Below are 19449 nucleotides of genomic sequence, written 5' to 3'. Positions count from 1 at the left end.
GTCCAGCGGTTCGGCTCAGCTCGGTCAGAGAGAGACGTGCAGAGACGCGGCGATCTATATTGGACTGAGTCCAGTGGCGTCCTGCCGCTGCTATCTCATGCAGGCACGACATAACATTTAGTTCGGGTGAACTACCACTCATAAGTCAGCTTGCATGCACGCACCTATCACGCGTCCCGTATGGTCCGCCACGGGACGGCGGCCAGCGCCCGCGGCGATAGGTCGCATTCCACCGCGCGGCCGAGGCCGCGCCGCGACACGGCATGGACGACATGCTGTGCCGCCGGGCCGGCTGGGCGTGCTCACAACAGTCTGGTACCCCAGTAATGGCGCACCAGTGGATACACTAGACCAGAAATCATGGCTCCAACCATGAACCTGCGTCCAGGTTCCAGGCCCTCGCCGCGGGGTCCGCACTGTTGAACGTACGGTGGACTAATCCACCACATCGTACAGTATTGGCAAGTGTTAATGATTAACATTCAACAGCATTGCCAAAAAGCGCATTGGGCGCCGGAATGGAGGACAGGGCACGTGGTTAGTTCAGCATGCACTAGTGTCACGTCGTTCGCTGCTCTAGGATTTCGCCTGCAACATCACGGTCTGCTTGCATTTTATTGATTCATACACAAACTCAGCAATGTGAGGGTGCTGGGCCGAATCAGTTTTGTCCCCCAACTTTTCTGCGGAGGATTCCCTTATCATCCTTGACACTTGGCAGGACCGTACGCAGCCTTGCGCCAACAACTTTACCCAGCAAAAATGGATCTGATGCATTTTATGAGTGGGTCCTGATTTTCAACTACTGTGCAATAGTGAAACTCGCTATCGTGCATTAGGCCACTTGAAGACGAATCACATGGCTATGAAAATTATAATCCTGGAAATCTGTGGCGATCAAACTGGAGAAGACGACAGAAAAGGGCATGGCAATTAACTGTGATTAGAAATTCCATCTTTGACATCATTTCATATGAACTCTGTGACGTTGCGTGCAAGGGAGAGAGACAAACGTCGTGTCCGTCAGAAAGTCCTCTGGGGTCGGCTTCAGAGGAGCCACCGTCACTGGAAAACGGATAGCTGCCTGTTGAGGGAAGCGAAACCGCGAGCGTGGAGGGCTGTTGAGCCAAGCTCAGCAGGCGGCCGCAGCCTCACAACCGCAGCCTGTTGCGCCAGCGGTCGACCGTCAAAAAAAGGCTCGCAGAAGCGCAGCCAAACGGGGTGGGACAGCCCTCTCCCTTAGACACGGAATTTATCGTCATAGATTCCTCCCGACAACAGTCAGAACTTGGTGCGATGCGTACTCACCAACCAAGCCCCGACCATCCCTATCCCTCCCTCAGATGGTGTGTACCATATTTGTGTGAGGTTTTCAAATGAAATAGCTGCTTTGAAGATCATTCGATGCAGTTCACAGCCTTGCTCTTACTGCGACCTAAAACTTTTAATCTAAATGCCAACAAGGGTGTGCATACTGTTTTGTGCTCGCTATTTCAGTATCATTTTGGCATGCATAGCGCCATAGAAATGCCACTCAGATCCTGCCACCCCATTGGCCATCCATGGCCCAAAGCCAACAAGACTACAATCGCGTTCGTAAGCACAAGCTCTTCATATCTGACGTTTGTAAGCACGATTTCCAGGCATAACGGCTAATAATCGGCTCTCAACCAACATTGTGCAAGCTGTGAAGAGCCAATGACGAATCGCATTTTATGCTGCCTAATGCAAGGGTCGGACATCTTTAAAATTTACTACGAAAATAAGATTCGTGACCAGATGCCTTAAAGGAATTATTCCACATTTGAAGACATTGAAGTAAACATCAGACATGGTAAAATATGCTGCGTTATAACTATTTGTATAGTTTCACTGGAAAAGCTGCTTTAGACAGCACAATTTCTTTATTTAGTGAATATACCCATAAACACGTTATTTATTGCATCATCGTACCTGGCGCAGCATTATTTGAGAGTCAATTGACGACTGTTATTTTCTGGAAATTGTGCTCACGAACCCCAGATACGAACAACAAAACAATCATATACTTTCTTGGCCTCGATCAGTAGCGCAGGCCGGGGGGGGGGGTACAGGAGGCCCGTGCCCCCCCCCCCCCTTAGGCTCCGAGGGGCCCGAAAGACCCCTCGGAACCTACGACCAAGGGTCCGATTTGAAGGCCCGAGAGACCCACTCAGGCCGAACGGGACCGGCCGAAGTCCCATCCAGGGGCTCGACCGCAAGGCCGGGTACTCCAATGCCAGCCACAGGGCCCTGCGTGCTGATCAGGGGCCCGCTAAGTCGATAAGGGTCTTTGTTTCAGTCCGATACCACCAATAACGCACAGTCGGCTTAGTGGCGGAATGAGGATGATGGCTCATTTCCCAAGCAGGGACAGGGCGGGAGCCAGCGATTTATATTGCTCAGAACGCCATAGTGCCTAACAGGGACTATGTGTAGCAGTGCTCGAAAAGACCCCAAACGTCCAGAGGCCCGCCGGATCCGACGACGTGATTGGAGGGTCTGAGAGCAAAAATGGATGTTCAGCACTTTATTCAGGGGCCCCGGCGTGCAAAGGCGGACCCTCAAATAACGTTCAGAGAGCCTTTTGCGTCGATCGGGGACCCACCGAATCGATATAATATCGATATAAACAGTCGGCTCAGTTAGGGTATGGGCCTGGGGACCTACCTGCCGATCAGCGATAAAGTCGGGGCCAGTGATTTATAGTGATCGGGTCTTTGTATCTGCTAGGGGCCCGCAGCGCCTAACAGAGGGTCCTATGCTCACACGGGCCTCGAACCGACCAAGGAAACATTCGATCAGGCCCGAAGAGGGGCCTGATCACTGGAACCTGGAACACACTGGAACCAACGATGAAAGACCCTGCTGGATGACATAAGGGCCTGAAGGACTTGCTGTAGGCCACATAAAGAATCGCGGCCTAGGAATAGGTATAGGGACCTGAAATATCAGTCAGAGGTCTGATTGCACAGTTTCAGCAACCCTGAGACAATGCGGGTGTCGAAGACGGTCAGAGACTACGAACACCGAACAGTCGGCTCCATGCCCGCATGAGCCCTTGATACCTATTTCCCAAGCAGAAACGAGGCCGGGGTCCGCGATTTGCAATTTTGAGGGTCCCTGACACAATGAGGGGCTCCTATGTCAGTTAGAGGCCAGAGTGCCTAACAGGGGTCCTGTGCCGGCAAGTGGCCCCGAGTCGTAACGGTGGTTGAGGGGGTCCGAAGAGGAGCCGAATGTTCTCTCCAGACCAAAGATCAAGGGCTCAGTGGGATAGCTGAAGGGCCCGAAGGGCTGGCTGTAGGTCACATTAAAGCCCCGCCCATAGGGTCGTGATATCAAATGTCAGTAAGATGATCTGTTGCACCGAAAGGGACCCATGAGACAGAGCGTTCATCTGTTTCGGCCAGAGATCATGAACAACGAACATTCGGCTAAGTGTTGGTCTGAGCTCTGAGGTCCCATTTTCCAGGCAGGGACAAGGTCGAGTTCGCGATTTGCACTGGTCGGGCACCTGTACCGTTCAGGGGCCCGCAGTGCCCAATATGACATTCTGTGTCAACAAGGAACCTCGAATCGGATGGGTAAATAGCGTAGCAATGACGCCTGTGGCACCCACCGGCGAAGTGGGGCATTTCAAGTGATACCTAAAATTTTCCTTCAGATGGTGCAATAGCAGCCATTTTGCGAAAGTTGCATCGTACACCGGGAAGTGGCTGGCACTCTACGTAAATCGGCACGCATGATTTAGGATGTGCAATATCCTGACGTGGTAAATGACCTGAGTGCCTTACCATAATTTATTAGCAACTTATCTGTGATCAGCTTGCTGCCTCCGAAAGCAGCGCATTGCGCCGATGTGTACGCAAAACACATAACCGACAGTGGATATTTTTGGCTTGACGTGAGTTATTGCCTGTGCGTGGTGGCATTGTGGGAGGGTTTTGGACAGTCAGTCCTGGAAATATCCTCTCCCAGTGGCAAGGCCATCAGTGACGACTTCGTGAATCTTTAAATTGCGCGTTATCAGGATCCCTGGTAGATCTCTTTTGGCTGGCAGGGAACCCCGGATTGCACGTAAACGAGCTCCCGAAGAAGTGCAGCTGCAGTATGGCAGAAGAAGCATTGTTTGAGTTTCTCTCCACAACGAAATTGTTGCATTTATCATCGAAATGAGCATGAAACCAAGAAAGAGGCGGTGGCCAGAATGCTGTCTCCAACTGGAGAGGATAGGGTTTGCTGCAGGGTACAGGATCGTGGAGAGGCTGACCCGAGAGTGGCCCAGATTCAAAGAGATGATTGGATACAATGAAATTCATCTGCAAAGATTTCTGGCTCGCCATTCATCGAAAGCAGATTGATAACCTCCGCACGAATCACCAAGGTGTGTATGTGCTGCTGTACAATCGCTTCAGATTTCTGGCAAATATGTCAGCTGGAAAGCAGTACCTGGAGTCAAGCCCCAAAGTACCTTGCATACATGTGTGGAATGATGAGAGGAGCTTTATCCAACCTGGGTCCTGAACTGTGTTGTTACTGCGGAAGTCACCCACATGCCTGCGTGCAAGTTTCACATTCAAGTACAAAGAAGTAGTGCTGTTTTTTAAAACTCTACCAGAGCAAGATGTTTGGTTATGATCAGGCATTTGATGCTGCTTTTTCCTGTCATTTCAAGAAAGCAATTCTTGCACTTTGGAGAATGACCAGCTGTAGCCATCTGGCCAATGTGAACTCTTACAAAACAGGACATTGTGTGATAGATCTTGCTTGTTTACTTTGTATGATGTGTTATTGTACTGGGCTTGGGCAGATGGTCATAAATATGTTTTATGACCATTCCTGTTGTATAAGTGTTATGCTTACATAGTATGTCTCAGAACCATGCAAAAACAATACATTGTAAATGTTTTGCGTGCAACCTTTTTCTTCAATATTTTCTGAACGTGCTAACACCAGTTTTATACTGAAGTGGCATTATTGCCTTGGTTTTGTCAGGCAGGCATATGCCCTGAAGCCTTACAATTAATGTTATAATCCATGCAGCTCCTGGTCTGGGTGACACATTGGTGAAACACATGCTTAACACCATGTTGCAGTCTGAGTTACAATCAATACCACTAAACCAGCAGGGTTGGAACATGTTTAGAACTGATAAGTAGCAAAAAATCTCAACAATGTGACATGATTTACATCTACTGAAACTCCAGGACAGCCTCTGAGTGAAGCACAGCTCGCTGCTGTTTTAGTTATGAGACTGCCAGCATAGAAAGCCTGCCAGCATTTCTGCCTTAATAGGCCTCCAATGAGCACATAACACTATGTTTACACTGGGGCTGATGCATGTTGGTAGCTGAGTAAATTAAACTGTCAGAGATATTCCAAAGCTGACTATGATGTGCCCCTATCAAATCATAAAGTTATTTAGCCCCATTGTCATGGATACAAGGAATGACAGAGGGCCTTTTGAAGTAATGAGTTCAATAATTATTATACTGACAGCTGTTGGCCAACATTAGGTTGGGGGGCACTGGTTTAATGATATTATCGAGTAACTATTGTTTGCATTGTCATACTCACCTTTCAGCAGTGATCTTGTGAAGATGATCTTGTCACTGTAACATTGTGCAGCTAAGTCACACTGTCCCCAAGTACACCAATGTTTACTTGATAATGTTGTTTAACTAGTACCTATCCTGGTATATTGAAGATTGATAACTGTCAGCAGACAAACTCTACACTCACAATGCTGAAAAGCTAGGAGCTCAAGGGCTTTCATGCTCATCACAAGTATGTCTTCAAAATAATTCCAATTTGCAATTTTTGGGGAACAGGATATTGGTAGCAGTTCCTGACAACAAAGTGCACACAACAGTGGTAGAATACACATGCTAATGTGTCCCACTGGTCGCTTGGTGCTACTGGTCAGTTTTTTGCAATCTAGCACAAAGACTTGAAAGAGTGATTGGAGGCTTAGAAGATCATGGTCTTGTACAAACCAAAATAAATTGTAACCAACATGTTAGATTCGGTGCATAGCAGAGGATCGTGAGAGCTGCAGCAGTTGCCGGAACGCCCGACTCCATGACTGTGACGTACGTCATGAACCCACTGGGCAGGCTTCTGATCGGGTGTTATCACAGTGACGGTCGAGGGGCATGAAGAAACTTCTACAGACGACCTAGAGAACATTGGTGTCCCACCCACGCATGGACGGGGCCCGCAACGTGGTGTGAAATGGCTGTCGCAGACGTGGACAGCCAACAGTCAGTGCGTTTAAATCGACGCCAGGTTGGCAAGTGTGGTCGATGGCAGTGTCTATTAATAGTACTTGGTTTTGGTTTGGTTTGGATTAGAGTCCTTCCCGCTAGCCATAGCGATTTAGGGGCTATGACAGGGAGGCGATGGTTCAGCAAAGCTGCTATCATCTGCGACTGCTGCTGCAGTGCTGTGCACCTTTGGGGTTTGTGGGGGTGCTCGGGACGGGTTGCTGGGTGACACCGAAGTCCGCTGATGGCTGACGGCCGCAGCGGGCCACCCAGGGAAGGTATGATGGCTGACAGCTGCAGCTGGCCCCTCAGAGAAGGAGCACTGCGTGGGCTCAAGATGAGTTGGTGGGGAGGAAATACGAGCGGGATAACTTTTCTTTGGTCGAGCGAAGCAAAGATAACACTATGCTGGCCGTTTAGCGTCGCTACGATGATATTCGATTAATGCCGCCGCCGTTCGTAATTAGTCGAAAAATGAAACATAAACCGGCTCAGTGTATATCACACAGCCTTTGCCCTCAAGCGCGGGCGTCCAGAGCAAAAGGTGCCAGTCTCCAGACTGTTGGCCTTTCCAGGATCCGGCAGTGGTCGAAGTGGCGGGTTGAATGCAGCGCCACCTACTATTACGTATCAAAACGCCGTGCCATCGCCACGCACCATAGATGTCGCTAGCAACTGTCTTATCACGTGGCTCGCACTTGTCATGTGTCGTGTCATCCTCTTGACACTCGGTGCTGGTCACGTGGGCTGACCGACAAGTGTCTGCGGTTGCGTTTTGTTAAGATTGAGTTCAAACGTATGACTGGATTGGTTTCTGGGACCGGAGTTCGCGCTAAGCAATACATTGCCTCGTGAGCCCGGCCTATCACCCGATCGCGAAATTTCGGGTCATTGACGGGATTTAGTGGCGAACGAAAAACGTGCTTCAATACCGGGCACGATCCGGCCTGCCCTCTGGCGTCATCCGACCTTTAGCGTGACAGCTACCACTGACCGCAGGCCATCCCAGTCAAGGGCAACGATAGCAACAACGCGTCTTTCACGCCATTCTCCATCCACGCAGGCCCCTATTGGCCGTAATACTTCACCGAGAACCTGGCCTGGACCCTGACAACATATCCTCGACATGAATGGGCAGTGTCTCTGGCGTGTCTGACCGTGAAGCTCCCACGAACTTTTCCCTCTGAACCGGCCGTCTGCTCGTCTCAGCATTGCAACGGTGTTGTACGTTCGTCTCAGCATAGCAACGGTATTGTCCGTTCGTCTCAGCATAGCAACGGTGTTGTTCGCTCGTCTCAGCATAGCAACGGTGCTGGTCCGCTGCAACCCCAGGGAAGCTCCCATAGGACGGCTTTCAGCTGCGCAAGTCTTTGAGTGTCGGTGCTCGCTACTATACGCCTCCAGCGTGTCACAACCCGGCGCCGTTAGATATCTGTATTCGGCGTAGTTTAGGCCGAATATGATATTTTCCGTTCTGGTAGATCGGGATAATCTGAGGCTCAGCAAGGCGAAAGTACCCAGGGAATAGAAATGGAACAGCACAGAACCAGACGCGAGGCATTGCCTACCCTCACAACAGGGCCTGGACAAAAGTTGATGTTAGATTATGTAGGTGTGCTTCGTATTCCACACGGGTGTTTGTTACCTGCAGCAATAGCCCACGTCAGCTGCTCAGGGTGATAAGGGGTTGTTTGCAACCTGAGTCATCGTTTTCGGTCTCCTTCATACGTTAAGAGTACATTGTATGACATGATAAAAAGGTCACCTTATGCGCCACGCGCCCCGTGTCAGCTCAGTGAACGCCTCCGTCTGCCTCTTCATAATACAACATCCCCCACGCGACCTGGCGTCGTGTATTGACCGGCGGCGTCAGCCCGCGCGCCTCAGAACCGCTTCATCTTCTGCTGTCGCGCCGGCTGCACCTGCGGCCCCGAGCGGAACAGACACTGGTAGAACACGAGCAGCGCGAACACGCAGACGGCCGACACCATGGAGACGTACTCGGCGCGGTTGGTGAAGGGCACGCCGCAGGCGGTGTACCAGCGGGCGCCGTGCGCAGGCCGCCGGCCGTCCGGCAGGCAGTGGAAGTCGAAGTAGCCCTCGTCGTAGTCGGTGGCGCAGAGGTACTTGCGCTTCTTCAGGGTCTGTCGGCGGCACGTGAGTTGGGTTTGGTGAGATGGGTTTGGTTGCGTGGGTGGTATGGGCGACAGGCGACGAGTTATGCTCGATGGGATGACACGAGCACGGAACGAACGAGTTAGGGAGCGGAGACATAAGCAATGGGCGAGTTAGGGAGTGGAGAGACAGCCTACGAATATGTAAGTTAGGGAGTGGAGACGCCGCTGATAAATAGGCGAGTTGGGGAGTGGAGACACCGCTGAAGAATATACAAGCTAGGGAGTGGAGACACATCCGACGAAAATACGAATTGAGGAGTGGAGACAGCCGGTGAATACACGTGTTAGGGAGTGGAGACACAGCCGACGAATAGACGAGTTAGGGAGTGGAGACACAGCCGACGAAAAGGCGAGTCAGGGAGTGGAATCAGAGCCGGTGAACAGGCGAGTTAGGGATTGGAGACAAAGCCGACAAATAGACGGGTTCACGGTGGAGACGCGGGAGGGTGGCGGACGGCACATACATGGAAGCATGACCAGATGCTGGACGAACCACGTCTTGAGACCGCCAGAAGATGGATTGCAAGTGGACGAACCAGCGCAGAGACATGACTGGAGAGTGAACAAGTGAGAATGGAGACCGCCGGAAAACGAGCGTTAAATTGTAGCGCTTTGTTGTGTATGTCAACTCCCCCACTCTCATTTACCGCCCCCCCCCCCCCCTTCCCCTTCCTCCTCACAACACCTGCTCTCACTGAGACCATGCCGCGGCCACCAGCCATGAGTCGGCTTCATGCCCGGCAAGGTTGGGAGCCCAGCCCGAGCATTTGCTCAGCGAAGGTGACCAATGCATGACCCCAATATTGCCCGTTTTTACTCCTATCTGGTATCTATATATACTCCTATCAATATCTGACATGACTAATGGTGGTTCAAAGGGTGGTATCTTAACCAACATTGTTAACATGCAAAATGGTAACATTGCCATGCCACTGTGCATCATTGCAGTTTGTAAGATCTTTACCAATTTGATCTCGAATCCAAAGACTAACCAGCTTGCCTGCCTTACCACGAAGCACAGAAGAGAAGCAGATCATGCATTGCTCATATCGGTAGCCACTGATGATGTATGCTTTCTGACATAATTACGTATTAGGGGCCGCCCGTAAATTGCGTCAAAAGCGGAGGGGACGTTTTTGGCAGAGCCTAACGCCATCGTAGTGTCGGCGTTAAGGGCATGGGGAGGTCTGGAACAGTGTAACGCGACGCCCAGGTGTGGCGGCTAATAGCACGAGCATCTTTTAGAAGCGAATCAATCCATAAACTCAAATGTCATCGGTTTCTTTTCATGACAAGGAACATGCCCGTCATTTGTTTCGCATCTAGCTCACTTACGAGCCAAATGATCGTTGCGTTTTGGGGACATTACGCTTAACACAGGGTAACCAGAGAGGGGGGGGGGGGGGGGGGGATCGCCCAACGCAACTAGTTCGTACTCATGGAGTAGGGGATGGAAAATGACCAAAAGTGTGTAACATAGCTGATAAATGACCCTTAAGCAGTTCTCAATCTGCAAGATGCCGACATATCTGACCACGACTGCAGATACTTACCATGCCGAAAGCGGTGTGGACGTCCTGGTACACGTCACATGGGCCGACCTTCTCGTGGAGGCCTATGGAAACCTCGTCCTCCGGGTTGAAGAATACGGCCATGCACCAGTACACCGAATAGTGCAGCAGCAAGCAGAATGTGATCAAGTATGGGCGATTCGTTTGGCCTACCGAAAAACAATGCAAATGTTAACAATGATCGAGTACAGCGCCTAGTGAAAACGGGAAAAGACACACGGGGTTGATTTGCAACCAGCACTACAACACTGGAACATTATCGACAATTGCAGTCGTTACTTAACTGAAAAATGTCAGCACTCACGAAACACACCGCCAAATTCATGTTTTGATGTAAAAATGTCGATACCTGTGACGCAAGCAATGATGCCAAACTCTTCGAAACATAAAATAGAAATTTTCATATAAAAAGCCTTAATCGGTCCTTGTCATTAGCGCTTGCTTTTAACAGTAAAGCGTGGCATACTGAAGGTCGGTTATTACAAGAATCTCACAATGGCTACTAGATACGCCTGTTGTGTGATTCCTGCATTCCACAGCACACCTAATAATACATCAATTACAATTCACCAATGTAAAACTGCAAGATGACACTACGCCTTAAAGGGGGGAGGGTGCGACTGATGTCTTCGCAAAAACATATTATAAGGTCAAATGCTGCAAGTTATGACGGCGAGTGAGTTATACAATGTCAAGAATTACACGACCTACTTCCAAATACCAACAGAGGTTCACTACCGCTCGCACCAGATGCTAGTGAGGCGGTGCCGCAGTGAGTCGCCACTAGAGGAGGGGGGGGGGGGGTCGGCTGCCGCCGCGCCGCTGGAGGGGGGGGGGGGGCGGCTGACCTGGCCGGAGTCGAGAGCCGTCGTCGGCGCGTCGGTCGGCGCACCACACCAGCAGCGCGTACAGGGCGGCGATCATCAGCAGCGTGTTCTCTGAGTGCGCGCCGAGGAGGGGGGAGGGGGGGGGGGGGGCTGACCTGGCCGGGGTCGGGAGCCGTCGTCGGCGCGTCGGTCGGCGCACCACACCAGCAGCGCATACAGGGCGGCGATCATCAGCAACGTGTTCTCTGAGTGCACGCCGCACAGGTCGTTGCAGCGGGTGGTAGAGCGGCAGGAACTGCAGCACCCCGCCGGGCATGCCGGCACACGCCGGCCATCAGGGCGCAGAGCAGCTCCCGACCCGAACCTGCCGGACGCAGGGGCGGCCTGGGAGGCGGGCGCAGGCGCGGGTACAGCGTTGATGGGGACGGTTCGCCAATGACAGGGCGCCCCGACCCGAGACGGGAGCGGCGCTCCGGGAGGGGAGGGGCGTCATGTTCGGGGAGCCCTGCCCACACCAGGGTGACTCCCGGTCGGACATGGGCACAGTACAGCCGACGAGGTCGTCAGCGGGCCAGTGGGGCATGCGAGCCATCGGACAAAGTCAGGCCGCTGCCTACTCCGCATGGTCACAGCATCATGTATCGGTCATAACCGAGGAGAACGTGACCTATGATACCGCGTCACAACGAAACTGGATCAAAATCAGTGGACAACCGCGCGTGCAGACCCAGTCTGGCCCGTCACTTAACTTGTTTCTGACCTGGCTTAATGCCTAGTGAGCCTAGTGACCAAGTCTAGTGATAAGGGCTCCCGCGTTTGCACACGTTCTTTCCATGCACAACAGTAGGCCCAATGAAATGCTTTTCCGGCGTTGGGGCCCACTGGCAGGGCTCCCCCAGTGTACACGCCGGGTCATGCAGCTCTGCGGGCCACCCGGCCGCCGCCTTACCCTCCGTGGTGGCCGTGTGAGTCGTCGCCGGTGAACACGCGCCTCACAGCTGCAGGAAGAAGTAGAACGATACGCCGAACGATAGGTGGAAGTAGTACGAGTTCCACGGCACCCAGTAGTGGCGGTCGTAGATGTTGGGGTCGGTGTCGTGCCAGGTCCAGTGCAGGAAGCGCACGCACATGATGTCGTACGGCAGGTCCATCAGCACCTCCAGCAGACCGGCTGGGCAGAGAGGACACGACGCCCTCGCTCACAACGCTAACCCGGACATGGGGCATAAGGAAGTGTGCACTCGAGTGGTTTGAACGGAAGGACCCCATTAAGATGGAACACAAAACACAATTGTCCTTAAGACGGTACAAAAAAGGAATTGGGCACGGCAAGAGATACAGCTGCTAAAACCTAAATATCTGCTTGGTACATTGGCCACTGCTGGGTCGGGAAACCGCACCAAGGAGATGGGTGTATCTAAAGGGCGCCTCTGAGAGACTCGAGGGCTCAGGCGGGACTGCTTCCCGGCCAGCCGCGTCGGGCGCATCAGATCACACGCTGGGTCGACATATGATCAGGTGACGGCTGCGCGCCATGTATGAGCCGGGCCTGCTCATGTTGCCCAAGCGCCGTATATCACTGCTGACTGCCACGGCAAAACAACCTGTCCGATCTCGCTGGGCGCTCTCGTGAAGTGACAGGATCATGCACTGGCGTGGATCATGACCGGCAGCTAGAAGTTCGAGCGATGCTGGAAGTTCGAATGATGTGTCACCGTTGCCCGCGTTTTGAGGACCCGCTGCCCGCTGCCTACGTTCTGAGGCCCCGCTGCACGCTGCCTGCGTTCTGAGGGCCCGCTGCCCGTGTTCTGAGGACTCACTGTCCGCTGCTGCCTTCTCAGGGCCTGCTGCCCGCGTTCAAGGACCCGCTGCCCACGTTCGAGGACCCGCTGCCCGTTACCCGCGTTCTGGGGCCCGCTGCCCGCATTCTGAGGACCCGTATTCTGGGGCCCGCTACCCGCGTTCTGGGGCCCTGCTACCCGCGTTCCAAGGATCTGTTGTCCGCTGTCCGCGTTCTGGGGGCCCGCTGCCCGCTGCCCGCGTTCTGAGGACCTGCTGGCCGCTATCCGCGTTCTGAGAACCCGCCGTCCGCTGCCGGCCGCGTTCTGAGGGCCCGCTGCCGCCGACTCACCCATGAGAGCCTGCGCGTAGCGGGGCAGCCGGAGGTGGGCCACGGCGTAGTGGGCGGGGGTACTCCATCACCGGATCTGCGTCGGATCGGGCGGCGGCGTCAGCAGATACAGGTCAGTCCACACCCAACCAGACACCGCAAGGGAATGCTGGCAAGCCAAAGCGGGGCTACCGCCTTTCTCTGCTGATAGATGATGAGCATCGGCTAGTTTTTCGATACGTTTCTACCGTAGTTGTCAGGATGTGCAGTTAGGCGGCTCGGCTTCAAGACTACAAAGCGTTCGCGGAAGACTCACAGATCAGCATGATATGTAGGGGCATCTTCCGCCCCAGAAAGACGACGGTCGTCTGCGACTGCCAGTAGTTCTCGATGTCGGGGATGTTCATGGAGATGTTTTCGATCACTAGGCCGTGGATCAGGGAGCCAAGCCACATGTAGGGCCAGCGTCCGCCCAGGTAAAATGCTGCAACATAACCACCTGTCGGCACCTTGCCACTCAAACGCAAAGGACCGCACATTGTGTTGGGAATAACGGTGCGATGGTGTCCTACTTCGGGTGGCGGTAGTCACAGCGAGAGCCGATGCGGAACATGCCATGTGAATAGGAATTAACAGCCGAAGCATGAAGAACAATCGTGCCCCCTGACTCCTCTCGCAAGGATCACCATGCGCTCACAACTCTGACTTCGCATACGACATGGATGTGCGTGCACAAACGATGCTATTTGAGTTAGGCGTACCCTATACTTAGCATAGCAGGTGTGAGCAAGGGGTACCTGAATCATCTCGCGAATCGCCTGGGATCACGCAGCAATACATACAGTAATGTACGTATGCTCGTAGAGTAGAAAAGTGGGCGAGCTCACCAAAGGTGAGGGGATGAGCGTCGCCACACGAGGGCGAGATTGAGGGTGGTGAGGGTCTCTTGAGGGTGAGCATCGCCCATCCGTTCTCCAAGAGGAGAAGGAGCATTAAGCTCACCTTGGAACAATGCAAATTTGGTGCAGAGTTCGTATATTAAACGCGAGGAGCATGTAGGCATACTCCAGGAGTAAGATGGGTCCACTTAATGCGACATAGGGCTAGCAGAGTGTTACCGGCGCAAAATAGGCACACTCGAAGAGCAGTAATATGCAGTAAACTCACAGTGAGATAGAGTAAGAATCGCCAGCGCGAAGTAGGCGTACTCGGAGAGCAGGAAGGTGGGCTGCGCCTCCCAGGCCTCACTGATGGGCCGCAGAGCGACGAACCAGTCCAGGAACTGAGGAGAAAACCGCCGCGACCGGACAGGGGTCAGTTTGTCGCACACCCAAGTACGAGGTCGTCCTCGCCAGCACTGGCGCCGAACACCAACAGCGGCCGTGTGCATGCGTCACGGGTGATTCGGGACCCGCTCCTCCCGTCTGAAGCTCTGTCCCGAGCTCGTCCGACCCGCACCGAGTCCCTGGCCTTGTGTGGTGATGACATCCCCGGTGATGTCCGAGGCCGAGCGCTGCCGGCATGGCTAGACGAGCCACGCGGGCCGATGCGAGCACGGCTCCCCGTCGACGCCGGGCGCGACGCCTACACGACGACGCCCTGCGCACAACATCGCCCTGCTTGACGGACGGTGGCCGCCAGCACAGAGCTGAGGCGTCAGTTCCCGGTGCAAAGGGTATGTGACGTATTTACTCACAAAAGCGCGGCGCTGGTAAGGGAGCGACGCCCTGTTGCTATGGCGAGCATGATTTGGTGGAAATGGTCCTGACGCGATGAGAGCGCAGCGAGGGCAGCCTATCGCCCGTGGTGCACCAAGATCGGCTCCCAACCCCAATCTCAGCCAGTTTGTGCTTCCTGCAGTGCCGTTCCAGCCAAATGACACTTGCCCAAATATTTTTACACGGACATTATTACATCAAGGTAGATCGAATCGCTGGAGCGATCACGATTAGTGACCAGCAGCGGCGGCACATACTGAATCACGCTGACAACCTGTCCCGTTGCCACCCAAACGGGTCCCTTCGCAGTGAATCGCTTTTAAGTCCTAAATATGCCTGTCTGAATTGAACTGAGCTGAGCTGAACTGAACTGAACTAAACTGAAGCTGAACCCGCGTCTGATTTGTTTCCGAGTACTCACACTCTCATACTTGATCTCCTTGATCTCGAGGCCGAAGCCGGGCAGGTGCGACTTGTTCATGACTTCGACTGCCGCGAGCCGCCTGCCACCGGCCGTGCACCGCCGACCACGAGGTGAACCCGCGCCGCCGACTGCCGTATCGGCCGAAACGGAGCCTGCCGCCCGAGCCGCGCACAGCCAGGGGCGCAGCCAGGCCCCACACCCAGGGAGGAGACGCCAGACAGGCAGAAACTCCTCCGGATGCTGCCACCAGAGGCGTTGGCACCGGAAATAAACAGTACCGACGAAGCATTTAAAACGAACTTACGATGGCACGGGAGCAGCCACGAACTGCGCTGGGGGTGGACGGCACTCCGCGAGCTCAAGCCAGTGTAAGCTCCCACGGCGGAGATTGTGAACGTGAATTGAATTTTCTCATTCCGAAAATAGCTGACGACGGATGCCATGGATATACGGAGACAGCGGATGATAACTGGAATATATTGTCCAGGCATCACAAAACACCCAAAATACTTGAAAAATGCCCCAAGAATGGCCGAAAATAACAACACATTGGATACATCTTAAAAAATTGGAGCATTTTTTATAGCATATCAATAGCATTACCTCATATTGTCTTTTAACGAAAACCTGGGATGAAGGTGATCAGCTGTTATCGACCAAAAAAGCACGAATGCCGACAAAACCAAAACTAAAAAAATCCTGCTAATATCCAAAAGTGGAGGGGTACACAGAGAATGGTTTGAAAGAACATTTACGCGTAGTCTGGTAGTGATGAGCGTGTCCACACCTACACGTTTGAGATTCCACGGTCAAAGGTTAAAAAGTCCCTCCGGATACGTCGGAAGTGAAAAAACTTAGCCCAATAGCAGAAGTTATTGCACATCACACGAAATGAAATTCCAAAATAAAAAAATAGGGATAAACTCTAGCTGATTTGAATATAACAGCCAGGAAAATCAGATTCAAAGTAAATTAGAAGCATCTGTGTTCCTGACAATTATTTGATAAAAAGTGATTCTGCACGTAACCCCCCAATTTTCTGGCCGCATGTTTACATGGCTTGGCCACCGATGCAGGAGAGAACCTGGCCCAGCTGTCATTTACGCGAGTTGTTTTGACATACTTCAAAACGCGCCCGGTTTTCTCCAGGCTGGCTGTCAAATGCACCTGAAGAACGGGGTTCACAGTGCCGTTAAACGGCCGCAACGGGCCAAGCACGAGTCGGGATTTCCCCAACTGGTGAGGCAGTTGATCGGACGGGTCCCGCAGTCTGAGAGGGTTCGTGGTTTCGCTTAGGATTCCCTGAATTCGCTTGCGGCTCCCGGAGGGAGGTGGCCATTAGGCCGTCCGAAGTGCAGCACGAGGAACCACTCACCTTAAGGGGGAGACGACCGCCTTTCGCCCGCTCCCCCCCCCCCTCCCCATCCTTGCAGCGGCTTAATGACGCGCAAACAGCCGCTTATACGGGTTGCGACATATGGTATCGCTCCAGCGCCACGTTTCTGTGCGAATCTGTCGGTCGCAGTTTGGCACTCCCTCTCGGAGCGCGGTATTTGTTCAGAGCGCCGCGGCCGGTGAACTTTGCCCGGGGCTGAGTCGATACACGGTCGGACGACCACACCACGTGGCTCCCAGATTACATTGAGGGCCACCGCCGCACGGCGGATCGCCGTCCAGCCCCGCCTGCCAGCCGGGGCAGGACGAGCGGAGCCGATATTACGCGCTGCTGCATCCGAACTTCGCCGTTCTTTCCAAACAGGGCGGTGAGTACAGTCAATGTATTGAACAAACCACCAGGTCGGTCCAATGCTGCAATAGTGAGCCGCGCCCAGCCTTCATGAAAACACGACGCAACGGACGTGGCTCACATCACGCGCCCGCCCACCTCTGCCAGACTGAAGGGAGCTCGTGGCGGGCGAGACGCTGACCTCTTGCCACCGAGGCCTATCACAGACTGCGTCCACACCTGCGCCTGCCGGGCACAGCCCGACAGCGCGACCCCGTGCCAACTGACAGGTGGGTTCCGCCAGGTTTACCAACCGCGTAGCGAGAAACAGACAACACAAAACACTGATAACATATCACCGAACGCCAACACCCAGAGCGAACCCGATCCTGCAGCGTGACCCGTGCCCCCCGCGCGTGCAGAAACTCGTTCAACAGAGAGATGTGCCCCGCCCCCACTCAAGTGCAGTCTATGCAGCGGTGCTGGAATAGCAGCTTCTGCTACTCCGCGGCAGGGCAATCCAACCAAGCCAACGGAAGCCAACCGGCGCCGGTGCCGCCGGCGGAGTACGGCCGCCGGTCCGTGACACGGGGCCCAGTGACCGCCGCTCACCTGAGCCGCTGGCGCGACACGCCGAGGCGCGCCAGCTGCAGCCAGCCCGGCTCTCGGCGCTCCGAGTGAACACGTCTCACTGGCGCGGCAGGCTTCGAACGCCCTCTTACCAACATAAGAGGTCCAACATCGTCCCCTCCCCTCCCTCTCCCAGCCCCGCACGCTGGTCATCCACATCCAGAGGTCCAGGGGCTTCCCTGTTGGTGCAGCAGATTCAGCACGGCCTGCTGGTACAGCAGACTCACAACTAATCACTCCTAGACCGCACGCCGGCGGCGAAGACGCGCCGCGACACGGTCCCCTGCGCGGCAGTTGTCCCCATGCCCTCCATCCTCGCCGGTGCAGCAGCTGCGCTCGCTCACTGGTAGAGCAGATAGACGGCGGCGGCCAGGAGGGCCACCAGGCCGGCGGCGGCGGCTGCCCACCGTCCGGCGCCGGCGCTAGTCGGCTCGGCGGCCGTCTCGCGTCGGCGGCGCTCGCGGCGCCGCCCGCCGCCCAACTTCCGTTCGAGTAGCTCGACCTCGCGCTGCTGGCGGGCTGCCTGCTCGGCGGCGGCGGCCTGCTCGCGCTCCTCCCGCTCCTGCCGGGCGGGCGCGGTCACGGCACGGCCGGCAAACGAGAACAGAGGACGTACCAGGAGAGGGGAGGTCACGCGGCCGCAGGACCTTCTGATTGGCGTCGACGGGCTGCACTGGTGTTTACCACTCGCATGGCGACCCAGCGTAGGGTAGAAACAGCATTCACGATCGTCAGTACCAGCGATGACATACAGCAGTGAAGTATGTTAACCCCCGTGACGACTAAAGGTTGTCTCCAGTCGTTTTGGGTTACATGCCCTACCCCTGCATCACACCATGTTTGTACCTGGGACACCATCAGCGTACTTCTGAATGCTTTGACTTCAAGAATGAACAGCTTTAAAGCTAATGCAATGCATGTCGCACCAGTTTGAGAGAATGCAAGTCAGAAAACCAAGCTCATAGAATTCATATATATATATATATATATATATATATATATATATATATATATATATATATACATACATATATATATATATATATATATATATATATATACATATCTGCATACAATCTCGGCCGGCTCTGCCACATCCCGTCTCCCACACGCACACTGGCGAGGAGCGACGCCGGGGCGACCGCCGGGTCCCGCTCGCCGTACTGACCCGGCGCTGCGCCTCCAGTCTGTCGGCGCACTCCTGGTCGCAGTCGAGCCCGGTCTGAGCGCCGAGGTCGCGGCAGGCGACGGCGCGGCTCCGACGGCCGCAGGCACACCGCAGCCGCACGCGCGCCGGGCACCCGTCGGCCGGCGGCGGACACGGGCCGGCGTGGCAGTCCGAGACGCACCGGTGGCCGCACGGCAGCTGCCGGAGCGATTGCAGCCGGTCAGCCGAGTCGCCTCGGGGCACGGTGGCCGCCGCCGGCTGGGCTTGGGGGGGGGGGGGGGGTTGAAGGAGACGGACTGAAGGATGGCCGGGAGTCAGCACAGTGCGGAAGGACGAGCAGGACGGCTGCTAACGTACGGGGAGGCTGGCGCAGTGGAAGAATCACGGAAGCACGTGCGCGGATCAAGAATTACTTGCGAAGTTACTTGCACACTTTAGGAAATGACCAGGACCAATGTTCTCCAGAATATGGAAATGCTTTGTTCAAGAAATCGACGGATAAGGTTACGTGCAATGGCGGAAATATCTGCCAGACGCTTAACATATCAAATTAAGTAAAAAGTCCGAGGGTTAAAAGCCAACTGAAATCAACTTTCCAAGGCCGTTCAATATGCGTATGCACTAGAGAACCCTCAGAGTATCAGCGAACCTAATCCAAATAGTCCCTCATCTTGAGACACAGTGCCAGGGCCACAGACTGAGCCTCCCCTCCACCGCCTGCTCCGGTACGGTGCGGCTAGCTCGGGCCACGTCTCACCAGTTTGGGGCAGGTATTGCCGCAGGAGAGCAGGCGCTCCGTCCGTTCGGCCGT

The 19449-nt window shown here is 54.3% G+C and overlaps 2 pseudogenes; one reads left to right on the top strand and one right to left on the bottom strand.

Moving 5' to 3' along the window:
• Positions 1 to 4131: 4131 nt before the first annotated feature.
• Positions 4132 to 4628, top strand: LOC119111013 (trafficking protein particle complex subunit 6b-like; annotated as a pseudogene).
• A 3496-nt stretch (positions 4629 to 8124) lies between these two features.
• Positions 8125 to 15229, bottom strand: LOC119111012 (uncharacterized; annotated as a pseudogene).
• Between the last annotated feature and the right edge of the window lie 4220 nt (positions 15230 to 19449).

Source organism: Pollicipes pollicipes, unplaced genomic scaffold, assembly GCF_011947565.3.
Source record: "Pollicipes pollicipes isolate AB1234 unplaced genomic scaffold, Ppol_2.1 Scaffold_7255;HRSCAF=8741_pilon_pilon_pilon, whole genome shotgun sequence".
Lineage (NCBI taxonomy): Eukaryota > Metazoa > Arthropoda > Thecostraca > Pollicipedomorpha > Pollicipedidae > Pollicipes > Pollicipes pollicipes.
Note: the sequence above shows the minus strand (reverse complement) of the source record. Positions and strands in the feature narration are given on the sequence as shown.